We start from the raw sequence: 11256 nt of genomic DNA on the forward strand, positions 1-11256 counted from the left end.
TGGCTAGCGGTTGCTACCTGGTGGCCGCTGTTAGTTTTCTCGGCCCGGAGCTCCGTGGAAATTGGAAGGAGTGGGATTTGGCCACAGTGCCCGAGGCAGAGTTCCAGGAAGCCGGCGGCATTATCAGGTTTGTCCCGGCCGCGTGCGGATGTTAATGTTTTGTCCAGTCACTGCAGATTGTATCTGCAGGAGACTGAGGGAGTGACTGTGCAAGTCCCAGTCAAGGTGGTGGCACCCTGGCGGGGGTCGACCAGCACCGGCCACTGGCCCCACCCCACGGAAGGCTACGAGGGTTGCCGCGGGAGAATAGGAGATGGTGTCCGGCACCCGGACAGCCGTACACAACGGAGATGAAGGCCAGCCTGGGTCCCAACATCCCGAATGCGTTTCTCAAATTTTCTGGTCTGGCTTCTGCAGTGGAGAATGTGGAAATGGACATGAGGCCGCGGGCGGGCCGGGTCCTGGTGAGTCCTGGGCATCCGATGCTTCTCTGCCGAAATGCGGACAGAACTAGCCCTGCGCGTGGACGCAAACAGTCGAGCTCTGGCGTGGCAGCGATGGGGACGTCCTTGGCTGCGCCACGGTCAAGGAGCTTTCAGTGACCTGTACGACCACCCCATCACCAGTTGCAGTTCTCGAAATTCGTATTATCTTCTGACACGTGAGCCAAGACCTGCTCTGCGGTGTTAGTGGCCGATGTGGTCGGCACCCCTGGCGCACAGAGCTCCGGCCATGACATTGACCGTACTCGGATCCGTTCCTCTGGCTGATGCCGCCGCCCGGGGCTAAGGCTGCGGTCTTGTTTCTGGGCTCCAGTGTGGAAAGGCCGCAGGAGTCCTCACACCGGACACACGCCACGTCTGGACCCTAGTGATGACAGGGCAACTGCTCCACACAGACTTCGTGCCCCATGGTCAAGCGTCTTCCTCAGGAATCTGTGGCCCGCCATCACATGAGAGAGTCGGCGAGGCTAATGCAGCCTGTCCGGTTGCTGTCTACGGTGCTCCCCTCGGGCTTCGGAGAGCCATGAATGTGATCACTTGCGCTCTCCTGGTGGAAACCACATGCGCACAAGAGAGGAAGCTCTGTTTGCTGAGCCGCCAGCCTCTCCTAGCATGTGCCGGGGCCAGAGTTGCGCTCCATGGCGGACCGATTAAGATTGGATGATGTGATGGCATGCGGTGGGCCATGGCCGACCGTGATGAGGCTCCATTTGGCTGACGATCGCCACCTGGTGTCCGCCGTTATAGTTGTCACCCTGTGGAGCTCCGCGAAAATCGGAAGGAGTGGGATTTTGCCACGGTGCACGAGTCAGAGTTCCAGGAGCCTGGCGGTGCTGTCAGCTTTATCCCGGTCACGCGCAGATGTCGGTGCTTTGTCTAGTCACTGGAGATTGTATTTGCAGGAGCACGAAAATGTGACTGCAACTCCCAGTGGAGGTGGTGGGCACCCTGAAGGGGGTCGCCCAGCGTCCGCCTGTGGTCCTAACCCACGGAAAGCGACCAAGGTTGCCGCGGTAGAACGGGAGATGGTGTCTGGTGCCCGGACGCCTGCACACCTCACAGGCGAAGGCCAGCCCGAGTCCCAACATCCTGAAGCGTTTTCCTTACATTTTCGGGTCTGGCTTCTGTGATGGAGAATGGGAAACCTGACACTGAGCACGCGGTAGGAGGCCGCGGGCCGGCTGGGTCCTCGTGAGTCCTGGGCGTCCGAGACGTCTCTGCGGAAATGCAGATGGAACGGTCCCTGCATGTGGGAGCGAACACCGGAGCTCTGGCGCGATAGGTATGGGTTGTCGATGGATGGCCGTAGTCAAGGAGCCTTCCATGACCTGTGGACCGCCCTGTCACCCGTTGTGGTGCCCCAAAATGCGCATTTTCTTCCACCACCTAAGCCAAGACACGCTCTGCGGTGTTAGTGGCCTATGAGGTCGGCTCCCCGGGTGCACAGAGGTCCGGGCATGACCAAGACCCCTTCCTTGTCTTCGTTCCTCTGGCTGATGCCGCCCGCCTGGATGTGGCATCCAGGGGCTTGCAACGCGTTCCTGTCTCTGGGCTGCAGTGCGGAAGGGCAGGGCGTGTCCTCACGTCGGGCACAGGGAGAATATGCAGTCGGCTGCGTACAGGGCGACTGTCTCACAAAGGCTTCGTGCTCCTAACTCAGGCGTCCTCCTCCTGAGTCTGTGGCCCTCCGTCTCCGAAGAAGGTCGACAAGAATGATGCAGCTCCTCGTTCGCTGTCTCCGAGGCTTCCCTCAGGCTTCGCAAAGCCATGCATGTGATCGCTCACGCGCACGACAGAGGACGCTCTGTGTGCTGAGCCACCAGCCTCTCCTCCCAGCTCCTGCCCGGGCAAGAGTCGTGCTCTGAGGTGGACTGATTAAAATTGGGTGACATGGTGGGCCGTGGCCTCCCTTGATGATGATCCATCCGGCTGACGGTTGCCACCAGGTGTCCGCTGTGAGTTTTCTCGGCCCTGAGCTCTGCGGAAATCCGAAGGAGTGGATTTGGCCATAGTGCCCGAGGCTCGTGACTAGTTGCGTAACTGAAATCCGTAGTTTATTCCGTCACAGTAGCCAAGAACTGCTCTGCGGTGTTAATGGCCGATGAGGTCGGCTCCCCGGCGCACAGAGCTCCGGCCATGACCATGTCGCCCACCCGGCTCTGTCCCGACTGTTGTAGTGGCCAGCCTGGGTCTAGGCAAAGCCTCTCACGGGCGCGGCTGTTCTTGCTCCTCTTGGAGCGACGCAGAAGTGAAGGGATGGGATTTGGCCTCCGTGCCCGAGGCAGAGTTCCAGAAGGCCGGCGGCGTTATCAGGTTTGTCCCGGTCACGCACGGATGTTGATGTTTCGTCCAGTCACTGGAGATTGTATCTGCAGGAGCATGAGGGAATGACTGGCCGAGTCCCAGTGGAGCTAGTGGGCGCCCTGGAGGAGGTTGACCAGCACCGGCCGTTGGCCCTAACATGTGAAAGGCGACGAGAGTTGCCGCGAGAGAACAGGAGACGTCCCGCCCGCGGACGCCCGCACACCACAGAGGTGAAGGCCAGGCTGGCTCCCGAAATCCCGTATGTGTTTCTCAAATTTTCCCTCCTGGCTTCTGCTGTGGAGAACGGGGAAGCGGACACGGAGCACATGGTTGGAGGCCACGAGACGGCCGGGTCCCTGTGAGTCCTGGGTGCCCAGGCTTCTCCGCGTGGGCGCAAACAGCGGAGCTGGGGCATGGTAGGGACGAGGGTGTGGATGGATGCGCCGTGGTCCAAGGAACCCTCTGTGACCTGTGGGACTGCATCGTGACCAGCTGCGGTAAACGAAATCCTCCACGTAAGCCAATATTCGCTTTTCGGTGTTTGTGGCCATTGTGGTCGGCTCCCTGGGCGCCAGAATTCTCTGCCTGACCATGACTGCATTCCCCGTGTTCATCTGGCTGATGCCGCCCGCCTGGATGTTGGAACAGGCTCCCGAGCGCCAGGGGCTTGGGCCGTGGTATTCTCTGGGCTCCAGCGTGGAAGGGCAGCGGGTGTCCTCATGCCGGGCACGTGCTACCGCGTGTGGAACCTGCTGCGGACAGGGCGACAGCAGCACGCAGGCTTCATGCCCGGTCGTCAGGCGTCCTCCTTCGGAGTCTGTGGGGTGCCCTCGAGTGAGAAGTTCTGCCAGGCTAATGCATCCCCTCCAGGTGCTGTCTCCGGGGCTGCTTCTGGCCTCGCAGGGCCATGCACGCGATCGCTCGTGCTCTCCTGGCCAGAGCGCACCCGCACGCACGAGACTCGACGCTGTTTTCTGAGCCGCCAGCCTCTCCTCCCAGCTCGTGCCTGGACAAGATTCTCGCTCCGAGGTGGACCGATTTAGTTTGGATGACGTGATGGCCTGCGGTGGGCCGTGGCCACCCGCGATGAGGATCTATTCGGCTGACGGTCGCTACCTGGTGGCAGCTGTCAGTTTTCTCGCCCCGTAGGTGCATGGAAATTCAAAGGAGTGGGATTTGGCCACGGTGCCCGAGGCAGAGTTGCATGAGGCCAGCAGTGTTATCGGCTTTATCCCGGTCACACGCAGATGGTGCTTTGTCCAGTCACCGGAGATTGTATCTGCAGGAGCACGAAAATGTGACTAATTCCCAGTGGAGGTGGTGGGCACTCTGAAGGGGGTCGCCCAGCATCCTCCTGTGGCCCTAACCCGCGGAAAGCGACCGAGGTTGCCGCGGTAGAATGGGAGATGGTGTCCTGCACCCGGAGGCCCGCACAGCCCACCGGTGAAGGCCAGCCTGGGTGTCAACATCCTGAAGGAGCTCCCCTCAAATTTTCCGGTCTCACTTTCCCGGAGGAGAATGTGGAAATGGACACGGAGCCCAAGGTAGGAGGCCGTGCTACGGGCGTGTCCTTGTGAGTCCTGGGTGTCCGAGGCTTCCCCGCGGAAACGTGGATAGATCGGACCGTGACCGTGAACGTGAACACAGGTGCTGTGCTGTGATAGGAATGAGGGTGTCCTTGGATGTGCCATGGTCAAGGAGCCCTTCGTGATCTATGGAACCGACTCGTAATCATTTGCGGCAGTCCGGGGACGCAAGGTGGTTCTAAGATGTTGTCACAGGCTCACGTTAATTCCAGTAGCAGGCCTCGGCTGGTCTCGACATTTTCGTGTCTCACTTCAGGCTGGGAACTGGCCCGGACAGTACCCAGAGCCCTGCGTAGGAGGCCACCGGCTGCCCACTGTCTTTCGCAAGCCTGATCCTCAAGGCTCCGCAGACATGTAAGTTCACATCTGGAAACAGATGGACTGTCTCCTGCCCGTGGGCCCGAACATGAGATTTCTGGGTCGGCAGCGAAGCGTCAAGTCCACGGGTGGGCCGAGATACCGCCAGTGCGAATTGACCTGTGGACCAGCCCTGTCCCCCGCTGTGGCGCCCAAAAACGGTATTTTGTGCCGCCTTAGGCAATGACGCACTCTCCAGATATGCATGACGCACACCCAGCTCTGTCCCGACTGTTGGAGTGGCCAGCCTGGGTCTAGGCAGAGCCTCTCACAGGCGCGGTTGCTCCAGACAAGTGAAGGGATGGGATCTGGCCTCGGTGTCCAAGGCAAAGTTCCAGGAGGCTGGCGTCATTATCAGGCTTGTCCCGGTCATGCGCAGATGCTGGTGCTTTGTCCATTCGCCAGAGATTGTACATGTAGCAGTTTGAGGGATGGCGATTCCCAGTGAAGGTGGTGGGAACCCTGGAGGGGGTCGACCAACACTGGCCGGTGGCCCTAATGCGCGGAAGGCAACCAAGGGTGCCATGAGAGACCAGAGGACGGTGTCCCGCGCGCGGACATCCGCATACTCCGTAGGTGAAGGCCAGTCGGTTCCCAACATCCCGAAGGCGTTTCCAATTTTTGGGTCTCGCTCCCTTGATGGAGAACGGGGAAACGCACTCGGAGCCCGGCGTAGGAGGCCGCGGGCCGGCCAAGTTCTCGTGAGTCCTGGGCGTCTGAGACGTCTCCGCCGAAATGCGGACAGGCCCGGCCCTGCGCGTGGGCGCGAACATCGGCGCTCTGACGTGGTAGTGGTGGGGGCGTCGATGGATGAGCAGTGTCAAGGAGCCCTCCGTGACCTGCCGAACTTGCCCTCACCATTTGAGACTCTCAAAATCCATATTTTCTTCCACCACGTGAGCCAAGACCCACTCTGCGGCGTCAGTGGCCGATGAGGTCGGCTCCCCGGGTGCACAGAGCTCCGGGCGTGACCGAGACCTCCCTTGTCTTCGTTCCTCTGGCTGACGCCGCCCGCCTGGATGTGGGAGCCGCCTCTTTGCAATCGGGGCTTGAGCCGCGTTCCTGTCTCCGGACTCCAGTGCGGAAGGGCAGCGGGTGTCCTCACGTCGGGCACATGGCGGTGCTACAGTCCGCTGCGTACTGGGCGACTGCCCCACGCAGGCTTCCTGCTCCTAGGTCAGGCGTCACCCACCCGAGTCTGTGGCCCTCCGTCACCTAAGGAGGTCGATGAGGCTGACGCAGCGCCTCGTTTGCTGTCTCCGAGGCTCCCCTCAGGCTTCACAAAGCCATGCACGTGATCGCTCGCGCCTTCCTGGCCGAAGCTGAGCCGCCAGCCTCTCTTCCCAGCTCCGGCCCGGGCTAGAGTCGCGCTCTGAGGTGGACCGATTAAGCTTGGATGATGTGATGGTGCACTGTGGGCGGTGGCGGTCCGTGATGACGAACCATCCTACTGACTGTCGCCACCTGATAGTCGCTGTCAGTTTTCTCGGCCTGGAGCTCCGCGGAAACTCGTAGGAGTGGATTTGGCCATGGTGCCCGAGGCCCGTCATCCGTCGTGTAACCGAAATACGTACTTTGTTCCATCACCGCTCTGCGGTGTTAGGGGCCGAGGACCTCAGCTCCCCGGCGCACAGAGCTCCGGGCATGACCATGTCGCCCACCAGGCTCTGTCCGGACAGTTGGAGTGGCCAGCCTGGGTCTAGGCAGAGCCTCTCACGCACGCGGCCGTTCTCGTACCTATTGGAGCTCCGCAGGAGTGAAGGGATGGGATTTGGCCTCAGTGCCCGAGGCGGAGTTCCAGGAGGCCAGTGGCGTTATCAGGTTTGTCCCGGTCAAAAGTGGATGTTGATGTTTTCTCCAGTCCCCGGAGATTGTATCTGCAGGAGTTTGAGGCAGTGACTGGGCAAGTCCCAGTGATGGTGGGCAACCTGAAGGTGGTCGGCCAGCAACGCTCAGCGGCCCTAACCCACAGAAGGCGACCACGGTTGCGTGGGAAAACAAGAGATCGTGACCCGGACGCCCGCATCCACCACAGGCGAAGGCCAACCTGGGTCTCAACATCCCAAATGCGTTCCTCACATTTTCAGGTCTGGCTTCCGCGGTGGAGAATGGGAAACGGACACGAAGGCCACGGGCTGGCCGGGTCCTCATGAGTCCTGGGTGTCCAAAGCCTCTTCGCAAAACGCAAACATACCACTGCTGCGCGTGGCCGCGAATACCGAAGCTCTGACATGGTAGCGACGGGGCCATGGTCAAGGAGCCCTCCGTGATCTGCGGACCGCCGCGTCACCAGTTGCGGTTACTGAAATCTATTATCTTCTGCCACGTGAGCCACGACGCACTCTGCGGTGTTAGTGGCCAACGAGGTCGGCTCCCCGGCGCACAGATTTCTGGGCATGACACTGACCGCACTCGAATCTGTTCCTCTGGCTGATGCCGCCCGCCTGGATGTGGGAAGCCGCTGCCCGGGGCTCCGGTGCGGAAGGGCCACGGGTGTCCTCATGCCGGGCACACGCTGGACCGGGTGCTGGTAGGGGTACTGCCCCAAGCAGGCCTCGTGCCCCATGGTCAGGCGTCCTCCTCCCGAGTCTGTGGCCGGCCGTCACTTGAGGAGGCCGGCGAGGCTGACGCAGCCCGTCTGTTTGCTGTCTGCGGTGCTCTCCTCGGGCTTCGCAGAGCCATGCACGTGATCGCTCGCGCTCTCCTGGCCGGACTCCACCCGCGCCCACGGGAAAGGACGCTCTGCTGAGCCGCCAGGCTCTCCTAGCTCGTGCCCCGGGAAGAGTCGCGCTCCGAGGTGGACCGATTAAGATTCAGGATGATGGCCCGCGGCGGGCCATGGCCGCTGGTTGATGAGGATCCGTGCTGCTGACGGTCGCCACCTGGTGGCTGCTGTTTTCTCTCCCCAGAACTCCTCGGAAATCCAAGGAGTGGGATCTGACCATGGTGCTGGAGGCGGAGTTCCAGGAAGCCGCCGGCGCGATCTGCTTTTTCCTAGTCATTTGCGGATGTTGCCGTTTTGCCCTGTCACCGGAGATTGTATCTGCAGGAGTTCGAGTGACTGGGCGAGTCGCAGTGAACGTGTGGGACACCCTGCAGGGGTTCGACCAGCTCCGGCCGGTGGCCCTGACCCGCGGGAGGTGACCACGGTTGCCACGAGAGAACAGACGTTGTCACGTGTCGGGACGCGCGCACACCCCAGAGGTGAAGGTCGGCCTGGGTCCCAGCATCCCGAACGCATTTTCCGCAAATGTTCTGGCTTCGCTTCCGCGATGGAGAATGGGGAAACGGGCACGGAGTAGGCGGCCACGGGTCGGCCGGGTCCTCCTGAGTCCTGGGCATCCGAGTCCTCTCCGCAAAACGCGGACAGAATGGTCCCTGCTGGTGGGCGCGAACGCCAGAGCTCTGGCGTGGTAGGGACTACGATGTGGGTGGATGCGCCGTGGTCAAGGAGCCCCCCGTGACCTGTGCAACCACCCCGTCACCAGCTGCGGTACCCGAAATCCGCCACGTAAGCCAGGAATCGCTTTTCGGTGTTAGTGGCCGATGTGTTCCGCTCCCCGGGAACACAGCTCTGGGCATGACCATGACCTCCACTGCGCTCTGTTCATCCGGCTGATGCCGCCCGCCTGGATGTGGGAACCGGCTCCCGTGAGCCCGGGGCTTGGGCTGCGGTACTGTCTCCGGGCTCCAGCGCGCAAGGGCCTTGGGTGTCCTCACAGCGGGCACGCGTCGCCGCTGGAGCCTGCCGCGAACAGGGCAACCGCACCACGCAGGCTTCGTGCCCCACGGTCAGGCGTCCTCCTCCTGAGTCTGTGGCCCGCCGTCGCTTGAGAAGGCTGTCGAGGCTGATGCAGCCCCTCCAGTTGCCTTCGGAGCTCCCCTGGAGCTTAGAGTCATGCCCGTGATCGCTCGGGCTCACCTGCCTGGAGCCCACCGGTGCGCGTGAGAGAGGACGCTCTGTTTGCTGAGCCGCCAGCCTCTCCTCTCAGCTTGGGCCCGCGCAAGAGTCACGCTCCGAGGTGGACCGGTTACAATTGGATGATGTGATGGCCCGTGGTCGGTCGTGGCTGCCTGTGATGAGAATCCATCCGGCTGACGGTCGCTACCTGGTGGCCGCTGTGTTTTCTCGACCCGGAGCTCCGTGGAAATCAGAAGGAGTGGGATTTGGTTACGGTGCCCAAGGCCCGTCACCTGTGGCGTAACCGAAATCCGCATTTTCTTCCGCCACGTTAGCCCAGACCCGATCTGCGGTGTTAATGGCCGATGAGGTCGCTCCCTGGCGCAGAGCTCCGGGCATGACCATGTCGCCCACCCGGCTCTGCCCCGACTGCTGGAGTGGCCAGCCTGGGTCTAGGCAAAGCCTCTCATGGGCGCGGCTGTTTTCGCTCCTCTTGGAGCTCCGCAGGAGTGAAGGGATGAGATTTGGCCTCAGTGCCCGAGGCAGAGTTCCAAGAGGCCGGCGGCGTTATCAGGTTTGTCCCGGTCCCGCACGGATGATGTTTTCTCCAGTCAATGGAGATTGTATCTGCAGGAGTTTGAGGCAGTGACTGGGCAAGTCCCAGTGAGGGTGGTGGCACTATGGAAGGGTCGACCAGCACCCTCTAGTGGCCCTAATCCGCGGAAGGTGACCGGGGTTGCCGTGGGCGAACAGGGGACGGTGCCCCGCACACCGCAGCGGTGAAGGGCAGCTTGAATCCCAACATCCTGAGGGCGTTTTCTCCAATTTCTGGGTTGCAGGAGACCCCGTCGGGTCTTTCAGGTTTCTCCGGGTCACTCCTGGGCATTGGTGCTGCTTCAGTTCGCCAGAGAGTGTATCCATGTGGGGTCGACCAGCACCCCCCTGTGCTGATCGGCTCGCGGAAGCCAGCCCCGATCGCGGCGGGGGGCCGGGAGCAGGTGTTCCGCACCCGTCGCCCGCAGGTACCGGAGGTGGAGCTGGAGGCGGCGCTGTCACGGGAGCTCGTGGAGGGCGCCAGAGGCACACGTGGTCCCAGTTCGGACTGGCGTTTTCTCAAATTTCCCGTATCTCGCTGCTGGGGGGAAGGGGCCTGGGCGATACACGGAGCCCCGGGTAGAAGGCCACCGCCGGCCGCTGTTTTCTGAGTCCCTGTCGCTTGCCCGTGCACCCTTCCTCCCAGCGCCCGCACTCTCAGCCACCACACCCAGGGGGCGACTAGATGGTCTCTGAGAGCTCCAGGGTGGCGTCGATACTGGGGTCGTTGCATGGGCCGTTTTCAAGGACACCAGCATGACCTGACGGCCAACCCCGTCACCGGCTGCGGTGCTCGAAATGAGTATTTTCTGGCCCGGCGTAGGTAGACTGTTAGGTCCAGGAGGGTCCTATCCCTACCCACCCTTGTTCCCCGTGTGGGAACCAGACTCCCCCGACCGTTGTGTGGGAACCGGAGCTTGCAACGCCCCGGTTGGCAACGCTGCACGCTCACCTCACAACCTCACTGACTCCTCCCTTCCCCGCCGATATCCGCGCCCGAAATATTCCCAGCGAAAAAGCCCGCCTCCAGCCCCATGTTTCGGGTCTCCTCGCATTCCCGGCCGATGCCATCTTCGGCTCAGCCCCGCTGTCCCCCTGCTGCAATAAACCTTGCTTAACCCCTTGGGCGAACCTAACAAAGACCCGCTCTGCGGTGATGGTGGAGGAAGGGGTCGGCTCACTGGGCGCCCAGGGCTCCGGGCGTGACCGTGACCCCGCCCGGCTCTGTCCCTACTGCTGGTGCTGCCCGCCTGGATGCGGGAGCCGCCAATCATGCATCCGGGCTCGGGCAGCGGGGCCCCGTGCTCCAGCGCCCAAGGGCAGTGGAGATCCCCACGCCGTGCACACGCAGCTGCGGGAGCCTGGTGAGGACACCGCGCGACCCAACCTGCAGCCTTCGTGGAGCGTGTCAGGCCTCCTGCCCCGGGGGTTGTAGCCCGCTGTCGCCTCAGAAAGGCGGTGAGCCTGACGGAGCCCCTCCGGCTTCCCATAGCGATGCCTGTGGCGCTCGCGCTCTCTCTGCGGGACCTAACCCTCGCGGACGATGGAGGACGCTCTGCTTGCTGTGCCCACAGCCTCGCGTCTGCGCTCCCGGTGGGGAAAGGCCCACGGGGCGCTCCCACCCCCTCGCGACCTAGATCCCCGCGGCTGGAAAATAAAACACTATCTTCCTTTCACTGGAGCAACTCCCCTTGCGCATGTGCAGAGCCTTTCCACTGGGTGGGATCCAGGCCTTGGGTGGGACCCGGGGCCCTTTGTCTCCCGCAGCCACCCCTCCTCCGCTAAGTGGGGAGATCTGGCCAAGGGGGAACCTCCGCGGTTCCCTGTCACTGGGACCCCGCCCCGATCCCACTGTCCCTGACTGGATAGTACCCCATGCGACTGGGCAGTGGTGCAGGATGTCAGCGTGTGTGTGACAGTCTGGAGTTGAATAAGCCAGTGGCCTGAACCCGAGATGTGCCCACCCAGAGACCAGATGGTGTTCTGGCACCCCTGGGTTGCCCTGTGCTGA

This window comes from Pteropus vampyrus, unplaced genomic scaffold (assembly GCF_000151845.1).
Source record: "Pteropus vampyrus isolate Shadow unplaced genomic scaffold, Pvam_2.0 Scaffold926, whole genome shotgun sequence".
NCBI lineage: Eukaryota > Metazoa > Chordata > Mammalia > Chiroptera > Pteropodidae > Pteropus > Pteropus vampyrus.